The sequence below is a fragment of the Rattus norvegicus genome, chromosome 5, assembly GCF_021556685.1.
Source record: "Rattus norvegicus strain SHRSP/BbbUtx chromosome 5, alternate assembly SHRSP_T2T, whole genome shotgun sequence".
NCBI lineage: Eukaryota > Metazoa > Chordata > Mammalia > Rodentia > Muridae > Rattus > Rattus norvegicus.
In genome coordinates, this window is record NC_141538.1 from 26,717,556 (window position 1) to 26,735,217 (window position 17,662).

The following is a 17,662-nucleotide window of genomic DNA, read 5'->3' on the forward strand; positions in this document are numbered from 1 at the left end:
TGATGTTTAAATGTGATGTTTCATTGAGAAGCAGACAAAGTGATGAATCAGAGAAAGATTTGACAGAATGAGGAGTCAGAGATAAGATATGCCAAACTCACAGAAGAAAAGCACAGGAAAGAAAGACTACTTAAGAAGAGAGAGAGAGAGAGAGAGAGAGAGAGAGAGAGAGTTGTGCTGTAGTATGTGATATGTATATGTATGTATGGCAGTTTTACTAGAACAGTTTTACAGAAAGAGGTCGTAGAGAGAACAAGCTAGACACAGGTGAAAACAGAATGAGACAGAGAATGAAAAGGAGCCAGAGGATTAGAACAAAATGCCAAAGTTACTATGAAGTCAAGCAGAGCAATACAATTAGAAGCCAAAAGAAGCCAGATCATATCAGTCACTTTGTACTAACATTAGATTGTACTGAGATTAGAAGCTTCCAGGCCTAGGCCTAGGGATGGTTAGAACATAGGAGGAAATGCTCTGGCTCAGCTGAAGTCATGAATTCATACATCTTGGGGGTGAGTTCATACACCACTTCATCTGAGGAAATAAAAGCAACATTGATAAATCTTCAAGTTATTTAACCCAATAAGAGAAGGCACTGGCTACACCAAATTAAATGGACCATTGAGAAGAATAAAGAAGTTAACATGGTCAAAACAGCTAGAGCTGACTGCCTATAAATTAGAATGTGTGTTTTGAAAATGCAATTCATGTCAGTGAAGTCAATATAATAGTATAATATAATTAGAGAACAATTATAACTGCTAAACAATTCGAGGGTGTGTTTTCTCTTACCTTTCCCCATGGGTAATATTGGGAAAACATAGAAACAGTATCCAAGAGAACTGAGCCTATGAAGAATACACAAAATTTACAGCTGGGCACACCCCACATGTGCTCTGTGCTTCTGACACTCAGCCTGTGGTGTACTACAAGCCAGTCCATCCTTATCCACCACTACAACCAACCACCAGATTCCAGCCTCCCCTTCATGATCGCCAACCTTCAGCCTGACACTCACTTGCACAGCGCATATGGGCTCTTTCCGAGCTTAAAAATGTGATATTTATTTTAGCATTTGTAAATGTTTTACTATTGTACATGTGTCTTAAAAACTGTTGTTGATTTATTAGGTTCATCTGTGTTGGCATGTATGCACATGTGCATGAATGTTTGCTATGTCATGTATATATTTTGTAGAATACTGTTCCCTTAAATTTACTTTTCCAGCTAAGAATACGTACTCTTAATCATTGTTGTAATTATTCTAAAAATAATACATCTGTGTGTATACTTCCTTAAAGTATCATGTGTTGGAATTAACTTTATTATTGGTTTATATTATGTCCATATTGCTCTTACTATGACATTTATATTCAGGAATATCTTTATGATTCTTATATTTCCAAGACTTTCCCAAGACAAATACAAGATAAAATATAAGAACTATCTTTTCCCAAGATAAAATGCAAGAACTATCATCACTTAAGAATCCCAGACTTGGTGAATGGCTCAATAACTTAACCTTTATGCCTTTGAGACCTCAAATCAAAATAGGATCTGCTGGGGGTCTTGGTGACAAGGTATTTGACATCAAGGAAGTCCAAATTTAGACACAGACATGTATTCTGGATGAGTTTCCAACACCTGGCACCACCCATGGACAAGCAAACACTCGTGTTTACATTTCAGGGGAGGTAGGTAATGAACTTATCCATTAACGAGCTGAGTTCATAGAAAAAAGAGTGGAGAATTATTTAAGATGTGAGCTTTCTGCACATTCTAGGAACGATAAAATTACAAGTATACTCATGAGTGTCTTAATGGGGACCCATTCTAAGAAATGCATCACCAAGTGATGCCAGTGTTATATAAACGTATGATGGATCTCCACAAGCTAGGATGAACACCACTGTGTAACTAGACAGCATATGTAGCTTATCATTAATTAAATAATAAACTAAATACATCGAGTAAATACACTGGCTATACAGAATATTGCTGTAGCAAAGTTCTAGGGTTTTTCATGTAGGAGTGACACCACTTCTACAATTATATGTGGATATGCTCATTCACGCATTCCCAGAGGTAATATTTATTAAGTATTGTTTTATCTCGCTTTCTGTTGTTATGCTAAACATCATGACCAAAGTGACTTGGTGGAGGAAGGGGTTTATTTCAGATTAGAGAGTACAGTCCAGCATGAAGGGAAGTCAGGGCTTCAAGTCATGGCCTAAAAGCAGAAAGTAAAGTAGAGGCCATGGAGGACTTCCGCTTACTGACTTATTCACCATGGCTTGCTCAGCCTACTCTCTTATATAACCCAGAAATGCCAGCCCATGAATAGTAGTACCTACAATGGGATGGGTCCTCTTACACCTGTCATTAATCAAAAAAGTGTCCTCTAGGCATGCCACAGACGAGCCTAATAGAGGCAATTTCTCAATTACAGTTACCTCTTCATGGTGACTCTAGTTTGTGTCAAGTTGGCAAGAGCTAACCCACACAGATACTGTAGGAAATACTGGGACTGGAGAGATAGCTCAGTGGTTAAGAGCACTGACTATTCTTCCAGAGATACTGAGTTCAAATCACCAACCACATAATGTATCACAACCATCTGTAACGATATATGATGCCCTCTTCTAGATAGATAGATACAGTGTACTTATACATAATAAATAAATCTTAAAAATAAAAGAAAATACTGTGCAAGCATTTGGGATTCTATGAGGAATAGTATTTGTCTTTGTTCTTGGGGAGTCACAGCCATAAAAATAGCGTGTTAGCACTGAATGTCTCAGGGGAAGACCACAAGAAATCAGCCTTGGAGACAGTGGTATGAGCAATGGAAAGCATCCCAGAGCTTGGAGGTTTTGAGGTTTCAAGCAGAGCCTTTCTCACACACTGCCTGCTGTGTAGAAATTATGACTATAACATCAAAGACAACTTTGTGTGCCTTCACTTTAAAAAAGTTCATACTCCACTTCACATTCACAAATTACTATATTAAGCATGGTGGCATTTCCTTCACTGTGAGAAGCATGTGATTTAAAGTAATAGCAACTCATAATTATAAAAAACAAAAGCATATAGTAACACAAATTTCAACTGGCTTCCCAATATTCCTTATTCAATTGATTCTCAAATTTCATGTCTAAAATAAAACTCACTGGGAACCCTTCCAGACAGCCCTTATCATTATTTCTGACTGCAACTAAAAAAAAGCCAGAGTACAAATCTTGGAGTCAACCTGTGTCCAGTCAGCGGAGGTTGGGGACCACCTAGGAGAGAATGGGGGACAAGAGACGCGAAGAAGGACGCCAAGACAAGAGTCTGATCAAGGTGACAAATTTTATTTTTTCCCAAGGCTGAATTTATACCATAGCAGAGGTAACAGAGGGAGGAGGAAGTGGGAAATATCTACGCAAGCCAAGGACACTGTACTCTTGTGGTCAGGTAATCAGCTGACGTCAACAGGATGTTGGTTTCTCAGAAAGGTCACAAGTTTGTCATATCATTAGGCAACCTGACCACCAGATTTGTATTAGCCTACTGCAGCTGGCTGGGGATTTTCCATCATCCTGACCTCTTAATGAACCCAGTCATACTTAACTCTAACTATAATATTAAGATCAATAATGGAGGGTTTTAAGGGCATAGCTCCCAACAAACCTGTATTGCTTGCCCTCTCATAAATTGAAATTTCATCACCAATTCAATATTGTGAATTTTACTTCAAAGCCTAGCTCTTGACCTCTCATTTCAATTCTGACCTGGGTCAAACCACTCTCATGCTCATTCTTCAAGTGATCATCATCCACATCAATGGATGGAAAATTCTGTGTCTTTTTTCTAACTTAATCTTTACTGAATCTTCCACATTTAATCTTCCCGATACCTTCACTCTGTAAGATCATTTCTCAGAATTCTAGCCACCTATACATCTGACAGGATTAGTCTTTAGAATACGCAAAGAACTCAAAAACCTAAACACCAAGAAGATGACCCAATTATAACATGGTCTGTGGAACTGAACGAAGAATGCTCAGAAGAAAGAACACAGATGGCTAAATAGGAGTAGATCTGGTGAGAAATTAAGATGAATACTATCAAAATATAACATAAAATTATCCATAAACTTTTATAGTAATAAAACAAGAGTTAAGAAAAATTAAGATCTACTTCCCATAGTTGGAACACAGTGCTCTTAAGCTGACTAAATTTTACCACCTAACCTCAATGAATTCATTAAAATCGACCCTAATCATCAAATACATGAAACTTAGCATCAAATTTTTTTAAATCCAAAATTTTTCTGTGCTTTGCTTTCTCAGAGAAAATCCCCATTCCTGGGTGAATTTAAAGAAGGATAGCAGGGTTCAATAAAAGACTCAACATCATTGAGTAGCTATGTATCTGCCTGCAAAAAAGAAACTAATGAAACCTATCTGATCCTTACCAACTAAGCCATCTTGATGGTCCCTATCTTACATTTTGAGACAAGCTCTCACTGAACCCAGTGCATATTGATTGGCTAACCCACTAACCAGTGATCTCTGGGCCTTCACATATCCTCCTTAGATCCCTCTGCCTGCACTAGTGTTACAGATATGCATCACCTCTTGCAGTTTCTTGTGTAGATGGAGATCTGAACTCAGGTCCTTCTGAATGTAGGGAAATCTTCCATCTCTCAAGGCCCCAGATCCTTTCCTTTTAAAGGCGATGTTCAGAGGTCATGAGGTGCTCTAACTTGCAGTTCTTCTTGATGGACATCCAATAGCTTAATAAGTTTCAAGTGTGTTTTTTATGCTGGATGTATTACTCAGTTTATGCATTGCTTTTCTGGGAGAAATGCATACTCTAGAATTTTGGCAAAGTTCTTCCTATTCTTATCAACAAAACTTATAGAATAAATCTCCCTCTATATATAAGTGGGGGTTTATTAGAATGACCTACAAATGGTGGTCCAGCTAATTCAATAATGACTGCCTATGAAAAGAAGGTCTAAGAATTCATTGGCTGCTCAGTCTATGAGGTTGTATGTCTCATTGATCAGTAGATACTGGAATTCCAGAGAAGTGTTTTCTTGTTTTTTAATTACTTTTATTTAATTTTTATTGGATATTTTATGTATTTACATTTCAAATTTTATCCCCTTCCCCCTCATTACCCCTCCCTCCCCCCCCCGCTTCTATGAAGATACTCCCACTCCCACCCACCCACTCCCCCCTCAACACCCTGGCATTCCCCTACACTGGGGAAATTAGCCTTTGCGGGACTAAGAGTTTCTCCTCTGAGTGATGCCGGACAATGTCATCCTCTGCTACATATGCAGCTGGTGCCATGGGTCCCTTCATGTATACACATTGGTTGGTGGTTTAGTCCCTGGGAGCTTTAGTGGAGGCCGGTTGGTTGATATTGTTGTTCTCCCTATGGGTTTGCAAACTCCTTCAGCTCCTCAGTCCTTTCTCTTACTCCTCCATTGGGATCCCTGTGCTCAGTTTGATGGTTAACTGCAAGTATCCTTATCTGTATCAGTAAGGCTTTAGCAGAGCCTCTCGGGAGACATCCATATCAGGCTCCTGTGAGTAAGCACTTTTTGGCATCAGCAATAGTGACTGGGTTTGGTGGCTGCATATGGATGGATCTCCTGGTGGGGCAGTCTTTGGATGACTTTTCCTTCAGTCCCTGGTACACTCTTTGTCCCTGCACTTCCTCCCATGTGTATTTTGTTCCTGCTTCTAAGCAGGACTGATGCATCTACATTTTGGTCTTCCTTCTTCTTGAGCTTTATATGGTCTGTGCATTGTTTCTCGGATATTTTGAGCTTTTAAACATTTCATGCTAAAACAAAAGAATATAGCTTCTTCTCAGCACCCCATGGTACCGTCTCCAAAATTGACCACATAATTGGTCACAAAACAGGTATCAACAGAGTTAAGAAGATGGAAATAATCCCATGCATCCTATCAGATCACCATGGACTAAGGCTGGTCTTCAATAACAACAAAAACAACAGAAAGCCCACGAACACATGAAAGCTAAACAACTCTCTACTCAAAAAAGAAATAAAGAAATTAAAGACTTTTTAGATTTTAAAGAAAATGAAGGAACAACGTACCCAAACTTATGGGACATACTGAAAGAGATACTAACTCATAGCTCTGAGTGCCTCCAAAACAAAACTAAAGAGAGCATACACTAACAGCTTGACAGCACACCTGAAAGCTCTAGAACAAAAAGAAGCAAATACACCCAAGAGGAGTAGACAGCAAAAAAAAAAAAAATAATCAAAATCAGAGCTGAAATCAACCAAGTAGAAACAAAACGGATTATACAAAGAATCAACAAAACCAGGGAGCTAGTTCTTTGAGAAAATCAACAAGATAGGTATACTTTTAGCCAGACTAAGGGCACAGACACAGTATACAAATTAACAAAATCAGAAGTGAAAAGGGAGACATAACAACAAAAACTGAGGAAATTAAAAAAAGTCATCAGGTCCTTCTACAAAAGCCTATACTCAACAAAACTGGAAAATCTGGATGAAATGAACAGTTTTCTAGACAGAAGAATGCAAATTGACACATTCTTATCTCTTTGTACAAAGCTCAAGTCTAAGTGGATCAAAGACCTCCACATGAAACCAGATACACTGAAACTAATAGAAGAGAAAGTGGGGAAGAGCCTACAGCACATAGGCAAAGGGGAAATTTTCCTGAACAGAACACCAATGGTTTATGCTCTAAGACAAGAATCAACAAGTGGGACCTCATAAAATTGCAAATCTCCTGTACAGCAAAGGACACTGTCGATAGGACAAAATGGCAACCAACAGATCGGGAAAAAAAAATCTTTACCAATCCTACATCTGATAGAGGGCTAATATCTAATATATATAAAGAACTCAAGAAGTTAGACTACAAATAACCAAATAATCCTATTAAAAATGGGGTACAAAGCTAAACAAAGAATTCTCGGGAAATGGCGGCACAGGTCTTCCTGGTTGCTGCTGCTGCGGACAGCCCGTGGGCAGCACCCCACGAGCAAACTTGAGCCCCGGGACCACAGGTAAGACCAGCTTTTCTGCTGCAGGAAAGCTGCCTGGTGAGCTTGGGACACACGGAAGCAGAATTCCTCTGGGACCGGGCACGTTCTGTGTTTGCCGGAAGTCCCAAACCCCCGGATCCCGGCCCGCAGCAGCTCTCTGCCCCCAGACCCTGTGAGAGAGAGACCCAACCGCCTGGTCAGGTGGGCACTCCTGAGGCTGCAGAGCGGAAGAGACCACCAACACTGCTCACCCCTGCCCACATCCCTGGCCCAAGAGGAAACTGTATAAGGCGTCTGGGCTCCCGGGGGGAAGGCCCAGGAGCGGCAGGACCCCTGCCTGAGACACCGCCAGAACCTGAAGGAAACAGACCGGATAAACAGTTCTCTGCACCCAAATCCCATGGGAGGGAGAGCTGAACCTTCAGAGAGGCAGACAAGCCTGGGAAACCAGAAGAGACTGCTCTCTGCACACACATCTCAGACGCCAGAGGAAAAAGCCAAAGACCATCTGGAACCCTGGTGCACTGAAGCTCCCGGAAACGGCGGCACAGGGCTTCCTGGTTGCTGCCGCTGCAGAGAGCCCGTGGGCAGCACCCCACGAGCGAACTTGAGCCCCGGGACCACAGATAAGACCAACTTTTCTGCTGCAAGAAAGCTGCCTGGTGAACTCAAGACACAGGCCCACAGGAACAGCTGAAGACCTGTAGAGAGGAAAAACTACACACCCGAAAGCAGAACACTCTGTCCCCATAACTGACTGAAAGAGAGGAAAACAGGTCTACAGCACTCCTGACACACAGGCTTATAGGACAGTCTAGCCACTGTCAGAAATAGCAGAACAAAGTAACACTAGAGATAATCTGATGGCGAGAGGCAAGCGCAGGAACCCAAGCAACAGAAACCAAGACTACATGGCACCATCGGAGCCCAATTCTCCCATCAAAACAAACATGGAATATCCAAACACACCAGAAAAGCAAGATCTAGTTTCAAAATCATTTTTGATCATGATGATGGAGGACTTCAAGAAAGACGTGAAGAACTCCCTTAGAGAACAAGTAGAAGCCTACAGAGAGGAATCGCAAAAATGCCTGAAAGAATCGCAAAAATCCCTGAAAGAATTCCAGGAAAACATAAATAAACAAGTAGAAGCCCATAGAGAGGAGACACAAAAATCCCTGAAAGAATTCCAGGAAAACACAATCAAACAGTTGAAGGAATTAAAAATGGAAATAGAAGCAATCAAGAAAGAACACATGGAAACAACCCTGGATATAGAAAACCAAAAGAAGAGACAAGGAGCTGTAGATACAAGCTTCACCAACAGAATACAAGAGATGGAAGAGAGAATCTCAGGAGCAGAAGATTCCATAGAAATCATTGACTCAACTGTCAAAGATAATGTAAAGCAGAAAAAGCTACTGGTCCAAAACATACAGGAAATCCAGGACTCAATGAGAAGATCAAACCTAAGGATAATAGGTATAGAAGAGAGTGAAGACTCCCAGCTCAAAGGACCAGTAAATATCTTCAACAAAATCATAGAAGAAAACTTCCCTAACCTAAAAAAAGAGATACCCATAGACATACAAGAAGCCTACAGAACTCCAAATAGATTGGACCAGAAAAGAAACACCTCCCGTCACATAATTGTCAAAACACCAAACGCACAAAATAAAGAAAGAATATTAAAAGCAGTAAGGGAAAAAGGTCAAGTAACATATAAAGGCAGACCTATCAGAATCACACCAGACTTCTCGCCAGAAACTATGAAGGCCAGAAGATCCTGGACTGATGTCATACAGACCCTAAGAGAACACAAATGCCAGCCCAGGTTACTGTATCCAGCAAAACTCTCAATTAACATAGATGGAGAAACCAAGATATTCCATGACAAAACCAAATTTACACAATATCTTTCTACAAATCCAGCACTACAAAGGATAATAAATGGTAAAGCCCAACATAAGGAGGCAAGCTATACCCTAGAAGAAGCAAGAAACTAATCGTCTTGGCAACAAAACAAAGAGAATGAAAGCACACAAACATAACCTCACATCCAAATATGAATATAACGGGAAGCAATAATCACTATTCCTTAATATCTCTCAATAACAATGGCCTCAACTCCCCAATAAAAAGACATAGATTAACAAACTGGATACGCAATGAGGACCCTGCATTCTGCTGCCTACAGGAAACACACCTCAGAGACAAAGACAGACACTACCTCAGAGGGAAAGGCTGGAAAACAACTTTCCAAGCAAATGGTCAGAAGAAGCAAGCTGGAGTAGCCATTCTAATATCAAATAAAATCAATTTCCAACTAAAAGTCATCAAAAAAGATAAGGAAGGACACTTCATATTCATCAAAGGAAAAATCCACCAAGATGAACTCTCAATCCTAAATATCTATGCCCCAAATACAAGGGCACCTACATACGTAAAAGAAACCTTACTAAAGCTCAAAACACACATTGCACCTCACACAATAATAGTGGGAGATTTCAACACCCCACTCTCATCAATGGACAGATCATGGAAACAGAAAATAAACAGTGATGTCGACAGACTAAGAGAAGTCATGAGCCAAATGGACTTAACGGATATTTATAGAACATTCTATCCTAAAGCAAAAGGATATACCTTCTTCTCAGCTCCTCATGGTACTTTCTCCAAAATTGACCATATAATTGGTCAAAAAACGGGCCTCAACAGGTACAGAAAGATAGAAATAATCCCATGCGTGCTATCGGACCACCACGGCCTAAAACTGGTCTTCAATAACAATAAGGGAAGAATGCCCACATATACGTGGAAATTGAACAATGCTCTACTCAATGATAGCCTGGTCAAGGAAGAAATAAAGAAAGAAATTAAAAACTTTTTAGAATTTAATGAAAATGAAGATACAACATACCCAAACTTATGGGACACAATGAAAGCTGTGCTAAGAGGAAAACTCATAGCGCTGAGTGCCTGCAGAAAGAAACAGGAAAGAGCATATGTCAGCAGCTTGACAGCACACCTAAAAGCTCTAGAACAAAAAGAAGCAAATACACCCAGGAGGAGTAGAAGGCAGGAAATAATCAAACTCAGAGCTGAAATCAACCAAGTAGAAACAAAAAGGACCATAGAAAGAATCAACAGAACCAAAAGTTGGTTCTTTGAGAAAATCAACAAGATAGATAAACCCTTAGCCAGACTAACGAGAGGACACAGAGAGTGCGTCCAAATTAACAAAATCAGAAATGAAAAGGGAGACATAACTACAGATTCAGAGGAAATTCAAAAAATCATCAGATCTTACTATAAAAACCTATATTCAACAAAATTTGAAAATCTTCAGGAAATGGACAATTTCCTAGACAGATACCAGGTATCGAAGTTAAATCAGGAACAGATAAACCAGTTAAACAACCCCATAACTCCTAAGGAAATAGAAGCAGTCATTAAAGGTCTCCCAACCAAAAAGAGCCCAGGTCCAGACGGGTTTAGTGCAGAATTCTATCAAACCTTCATAGAAGACCTCATACCAATATTATCCAAACTATTCCACAAAATTGAAACAGATGGAGCACTACCGAATTCCTTCTACGAAGCCACAATTACTCTTATACCTAAACCACACAAAGACACAACAAAGAAAGAGAACTTCAGACCAATTTCCCTTATGAATATCGACGCAAAAATACTCAATAAAATTCTGGCAAACCGAATTCAAGAGCACATCAAAACAATCATCCACCATGATCAAGTAGGCTTCATCCCAGGCATGCAGGGATGGTTTAATATACGGAAAACCATCAACGTGATCCATTATATAAACAAACTGAAAGAACAGAACCACAGGATCATTTCATTAGATGCTGAGAAAGCATTTGACAAAATTCAACACCCCTTCATGATAAAAGTCCTGGAAAGAATAGGAATTCAAGGCCCATACCTAAACATAGTAAAAGCCATATACAGCAAACCAGTTGCTAACATTAAACTAAATGGAGAGAAACTTGAAGCAATCCCACTAAAATCAGGGACTAGACAAGGCTGCCCACTCTCTCCCTACTTATTCAATATAGTTCTTGAAGTTCTAGCCAGAGCAATCACACAACAAACGGAGATCAAGTGGATACAGATCGGAAAAGAAGAGGTCAAAATATCACTATTTGCAGATGACATGATAGTATATTTAAGTGATCCCAAAAGTTCCACCAGAGAACTACTAAAGCTGATAAACAACTTCAGCAAAGTGGCTGGGTATAAAATTAACTCAAATAAATCAGTTGCCTTCCTCTATACAAAAGAGAAACAAGCCGAGAAAGAAATTAGGGAAACGACACCCTTCATAATAGACCCAAATAATATAAAGTACCTCGGTGTGACTTTAACCAAGCAAGTAAAAGATCTGTACAATAAGAACTTCAAGACACCGAGGAAAGAAATTGAAGAAGACCTCAGAAGATGGAAAGATCTCCCATGCTCATGGATTGGCAGGATTAATTTAGTAAAAAATGGCCATTTTACCAAAAGCAATCTACAGATTCAATGCAATCCCCATCAAAATACCAATCCAATTCTTCAAAGAGTTAGACAGAACAATTTGCAAATTCATCTGGAATAACAAAAAACCCAGGATAGCTAAAGCTATCCTCAACAATAAAAGGACTTCAGGGGGAATCACTATCCCTGAACTCAAGCAATATTACAGAGCAATAGTGATAAAAACTGCATGGTATTGGTACAGAGACAGACAGATACACCAATGGAATAGAATTGAAGACCCAGAAATGAACCCACACACCTATGGTCACTTGATTTTTGACAAAGGAGCCAAAACCATCAAATGGAAAAAAGATAGCATTTTCAGCAAATGGTGCTGGTTCAACTGGAGGGCAACATGTAGAAGAATGCAGATCGATACATCCTTATCACCCTGTACAAAGCTTAAGTCCAAGTGGATCAAGGACCTCCACATCAAACCAGACACACTCAAACTAATAGAAGAAAAACTAGGGAAGCATCTGGAACACATGGGCACTGGAAAAAATTTCCTGAACAAAACACCAATGGCTTATGCTCTAAGATCAAGAATCGACAAATGGGATCTCATAAAACTGCAAAGCTTCTGTAAGGCAAAGGACACTGTGGTTAGGACAAAACGGCAACCAACAGATTGGGAAAAGATCTTTACCAATCCTACAACAGATAGAGGCCTTATATCCAAAATATACAAAGAACTCAAGAAGTTAGACCGCAGGGAAACAAATAACCCTATTAAAAAATGGGGTTCAGAGCTAAACAAAGAATTCACAGCTGAGGAATGCCGAATGGCTGAGAAACACCTAAAGAAATGTTCAACATCTTTAGTCATAAGGGGAATGCAAATCAAAACAACCCTGAGATTTCACCTCACACCAGTGAGAATGGCTAAGATCAAAAACTCAGGTGACAGCAGATGCTGGCGAGGATGTGGAGAAAGAGGAACACTCCTCCATTGTTGGTGGGATTGCAGACTGGTAAAACCATTCTGGAAATCAGTCTGGAGGTTCCTCAGAAAATTGGACATTGAACTGCCTGAGGATCCAGCTATACCTCTCTTGGGCATATACCCAAACGATGCCTCAACATATAAAAGAGACACGTGCTCCACTATGTTCATCGCAGCCTTATTTATAATAGCCAGAAAATGGAAAGAACCCAGATGCCCTTCAACAGAGGAATGGATACAGAAAATATGGTACATCTACACAATGGAATATTACTCAGCTATCAAAAACAACGAGTTTATGAAATTCGTAGGCAAATGGTTGGAACTGGAAAATATCATCCTGAGTGAGCTAACCCAATCACAGAAAGACATACATGGTATGCACTCATTGATAAGTGGCTATTAGCCCAAATGCTTGAATTACCCTAGATCCCTAGAACAAATGAAACTCAAGACGGATGATCAAAATGTGAATGCTTCACTCCTTCTTTAAATGAGGAAAAAGAATACCCTTGGCAGGGAAGGGAGAGGCAAAGATTAAAACAGAGACTGAAGGAACACCCATTCAGAGCCTGCCCCACATTTGGCCCATACATATACAGCCACCCAATTAGACAAGATGGATGAAGCAAAGAAGTGCAGACCGACAGGAGCCGGATGTAGATCGCTCCTGAGAGACACAGCCAGAATACAGCAAATATAGAGGCGAATGCCAGCAGCAAACCACTGAACTGAGAATAGGTCCCCTATTGAAGGAATCAGAGAAAGAACTGGAAGAGCTTGAAGGGGCTCGAGACCCCAAAAGTACAACAATGCCAAGCAACCAGAGCTTCCAGGGACTAAGCCACTACCTAAAGACTATACATGGACTGACCCTGGACTCTGACCCCATAGGTAGCAATGAATATCCTAGTAAGAGCACCAGTGGAAGGGGAAGCCCTGGGTCCTGCTAAGACTGAACCCACAGTGAACTAGTCTATGGGGGGAGGGCGGCAATGGGGGGAGGGTTGGGAGGGGAACACCCATAAGGAAGGGGAGGGGGGAGGGGGATGTTTGCCCGGAAACCGGGAAAGGGAATAACACTCGAAATGTATATAAGAAATACTCAAGTTAATAAAAAAAAAAAATAAATGAGGAAAAAGAATACCCTTGGCAGGGAAGGGAGAGGCAAAGATTAAAACAGAGACTGAAGGAACACCCATTCAGAGCCTGCCCCACATGTGGCCCATACATATACAGCCACCCAATTAGACAAGATGGATGAAGCAAAGAAGTGCAGACCGACAGGAGCCGGATGTAGATCACTCCTGAGAGACACAGCCAGAATACAGCAAGTACAGAGGTGAATGCCAGCAGCAAACCACTGAACTGAGAATAGGTCCCCCGTTGAAGGAATCAGAGAAAGAACTGGAAGAGCTTGAAGGGGCTCGTGACCCCATATGTACAACAATGCCAAGCAACCAGAGCTTCCAGGGACTAAGCCACTACCTAAATACTATACATGGACTGACCCTGGACTCTGACCTCATAGGTAGCAATGAATATCCTAGTAAGAGCACCAGAGGAAGGGGAAGCCCTGGGTCCTGCTAAGACTGAACCCCCAGTGAACTAGACTATTGGGGGAGGGCGGCAATGGGGGGAGGGTTGGGAGGGGAACACCCATAAGGAAGGGGAGGGGGGAGGGGGATGTTTGCCCGGAAACCGGGAAAGGGAATAACACTTGAAATGTATATAAGAAATACTCAAGTTAATAAAAAAAAATAAAAAAAAAAAAGAATTCTCAACTGGGGAATACCGAGTGGCCAAGAAGCTCCTAAAGAAATGTTCGACATCCTTAGCCATCAGGGAAATGCAAATCAAAACAACCTTGAGATACCACCTCAGACCAGAGAGAATGGCTAAGATCAAAAACTCAGGGGACAGCAGATGCTGGCGAGGATGTGGAGAAAGAGGAACACTCCTCCATTGTTGGTGGGATTGCAAGTTGGTATAACCACTCTAGAAATCAGTCTGGAGGTTCCTCAGAAAGTTTGACATAGTACTACCTGAGGATCCAGCTATACCACTCCTGGCCATATACCCAAAAGATGCTCCAACATATAACAAGGACTATGTTCGTGGCAGCCTTATTTATAACAGTCAGAAGCTTGAAAGAAACCAGATGTCCTTCAGTAGAGGAATGGATACATAAAATGTGGTACATTTACACAATGGAGTAGTACTCAGATATTAAAAACAATGACTACATGAAATTATTAGGCAAATGGATGGAACTAGAAAATAGCATCCTCAGTAAGGTAACCCAGTCACAGAAAAACACACAAGGTATGCACTCACTGATAAGAGAAGGAAGTATTTTCTAATGCCAGTGAAGGTAAGCACTAGCGTGTAAGGCAAAAGTTTCCTTCTTCCACGTTCTTATGTAGACTTCCAGCAGAAAGGGTGGCCCAGATTACAGATGGGTCTTCTTACCTCCAAAGCTCTGAATTAAAGGTTTGTCTTCTCAGCTTAAGTATCTAAATTAGAAGTAGAGCTTCCCACTTCAAATTAAGCAAAAAGTTTCTCACATGTGCCCCCTCAATGTATGGGTTTTAAGTAATTCCAGGTGTAATCAAATTGGCAGCCAAGGTACCTATCACACTCACCAATCCCTGGCTATAAAAAAGCATCCTTGTAGTCCAAGGTCAGATGGATGAATAGAACGGTCTTGCCAAAAAACACCCTAAAATAGAATCCCCAAATCAATTTGATCTTAGAAGAACCCCTTTAAATGAATTAATGCTGGTTTTAGGCAATGGAAAAGAATGAGAACCAAGATCCTAATTTCACAAAGCTATTCTGAGATATGTCAACATATAATAAATCTAAGGGTCACTGAACACAGAAAACCTCAACTAAACCTTCCAGAAAGTTGTCCTAGTTCCTTCAGCAAAGTCACAAAATTCAAAAGCTTTAGGAAGTGGCATTGAATTTGAAAAATAAATACCAAGGCTGGGGAAGGCTTAAGTCAGGATTCATGATGCACACATCTTGAGCACCAGATATTGCTGCACTGATTTACACATGCCTCACAACTCTCTGAAAGGATGTCTTTCTTTTAAACATGAGGAAATAGAGAGGAAAGGAATTGATGTGTGTAGAGGAATTTTAATCCAGCAACATGGCTGCTCTGGCAAAGACCTTCTAGGTCTATGTGATCTGCTGGAATGAAACACCTTTAATCTCTCTGACTGGAATACAGACACATTAAAATAAAGTGAGTTTGTAGAAGGAAGTAGCCATGTTTGAAAGTGACATCTAGTTGAGGGGCAGACAAAGTGATGAATCAGAGAAAAATTTGACAGAATGAGTCCGAAATAGAATACCCAAGTCTTACAAAGACAGGATAGAGAGGTTAATTAAGAGAAGCACAAAGAGGATGCAGTGAATTGAGTTGTGTTCAGTTGGTCAGTGAAGAAAGGTAGTTCAGTGAGTGTAGTTCAGTTAAGTTCAGGAAATTCAGTGGAGTTCAGAGGCAGTCTTTTCAATAAGAACAGTCCAGTCAGAAGTCAAGAAAAACCAATTTGAATCAGTCAGCTAGGAGAATAGTTTGAGCCAGAGCAGCTAAGTTGAACCTACCTCAAAGGTTTAAGTTCTTGAATGAAACACACACAGCCTTTATAATTTGATATGCCTTACATATCAGCATGATGACAGTTCTCTTCCCGGTCTCAAGAACATAAATCCTAAAGTCCTGCCTCTGTCTGCCCTGCCCAAACATTGACTGCTGGCATCTTTATTTACCAATCAGAATTAACTGAGGGCAGAGTCATTCAGTATCTTACATGTGGGACTCTCCTGTGCAAACAATCTTGGAGACCCAAATTAACATCAGAATATAAACAGCATTACCAACCCCCCCCCCTCATGTACTAGCCAGCCAGAGTTCAGAAAGAACTAGAAAGAATGAATTAAAGCAGCAGTATGTCTCAGCGGCTGTAACATTCTAGACCTAGGTTGCCAGATGGAGGCTGGAAACTGAAGCCTTAAGGGTCCAGACTTGCAGAAAATTAGATTGTATGGAGGCTAGCAGCTTCCAGGCCTAGGCCTAGGAATAGTTAGCTAGCACTATGGGCTCAGCCTAAGCCATGTATTCATAAAGCTTGGGTACAGCTCTCATATCATTTTTTTACTCTGAGTAAATAAAAGCAATATTTACATTTACAGACATGGCTTCTTGAAGAGGTTAGAAATGACAAGTAACAATGTTAGAACATTCAAAAGTTCTACTAGCCTCAAAGACAGTATAATGTGCATTAAACAAATGGTGAGTGTTGTGGCTCCAGAAACATGCCAAAATTACCAGTAAATACTACTTGGCTGAGGCTGAAACAGTGACAGAGTGGTTGCCTCATAAGTACAACTTAATGATTCTAAAGGAAGAAGAAGAGAAGGAAGGAAGGGAGGGAGGGAGAAAATTAAAATTAAGTAAATATCTGTCAATAATAACGAACGAGTTTTTAAAACTGTTTTTCAATTTTGGCATATTCTATGTCTGTATGGATATACATAATAGAATAACAGGAGGCTATTCCATATCTGTATGGATATACATAATAGAATAACAGGGGGCTAGCTAACTATAACCCTGAATGTTAAAATGGCCTAAGTGGGGCTGGAGAGATGGCTCAGCGGTTAAGAGCACTGACTGTTCTTCCAGAGGTTGCGAGTTCAATTCCCAGCAACCACATGGTGGCTCACAACCATCTGTAATGGGATCTGATGCCCTCTTCTGGTGTGTCTGAGGACAGCTACAGTGTATTCATATAAATAATAAACAAATCTTTTAAAAAAATAAAGTGATTCTTTTATATCCTTTTCTCTCCATCTTGAAAGAACAGTAGTCTCAGAACGGCCATGTTTGCTATGCTGGCTCCATCCTGATTGGCCTGAACCCATCTTTCCTCTAAGTCCAGTATTGAATACGTTCTGGTCCCCAGATATGCTTTGTCATATCCAGGGACAAGTGTACTACATGATTCTCATCAGGCCACAGGCAGAACACCGGCCATTCCTCTTCCTGTTCCTCTGTAACTGACCTTAGTCCCTCAGTGCCTCCAGAACAGTTCACGTTATCTCTTCCTG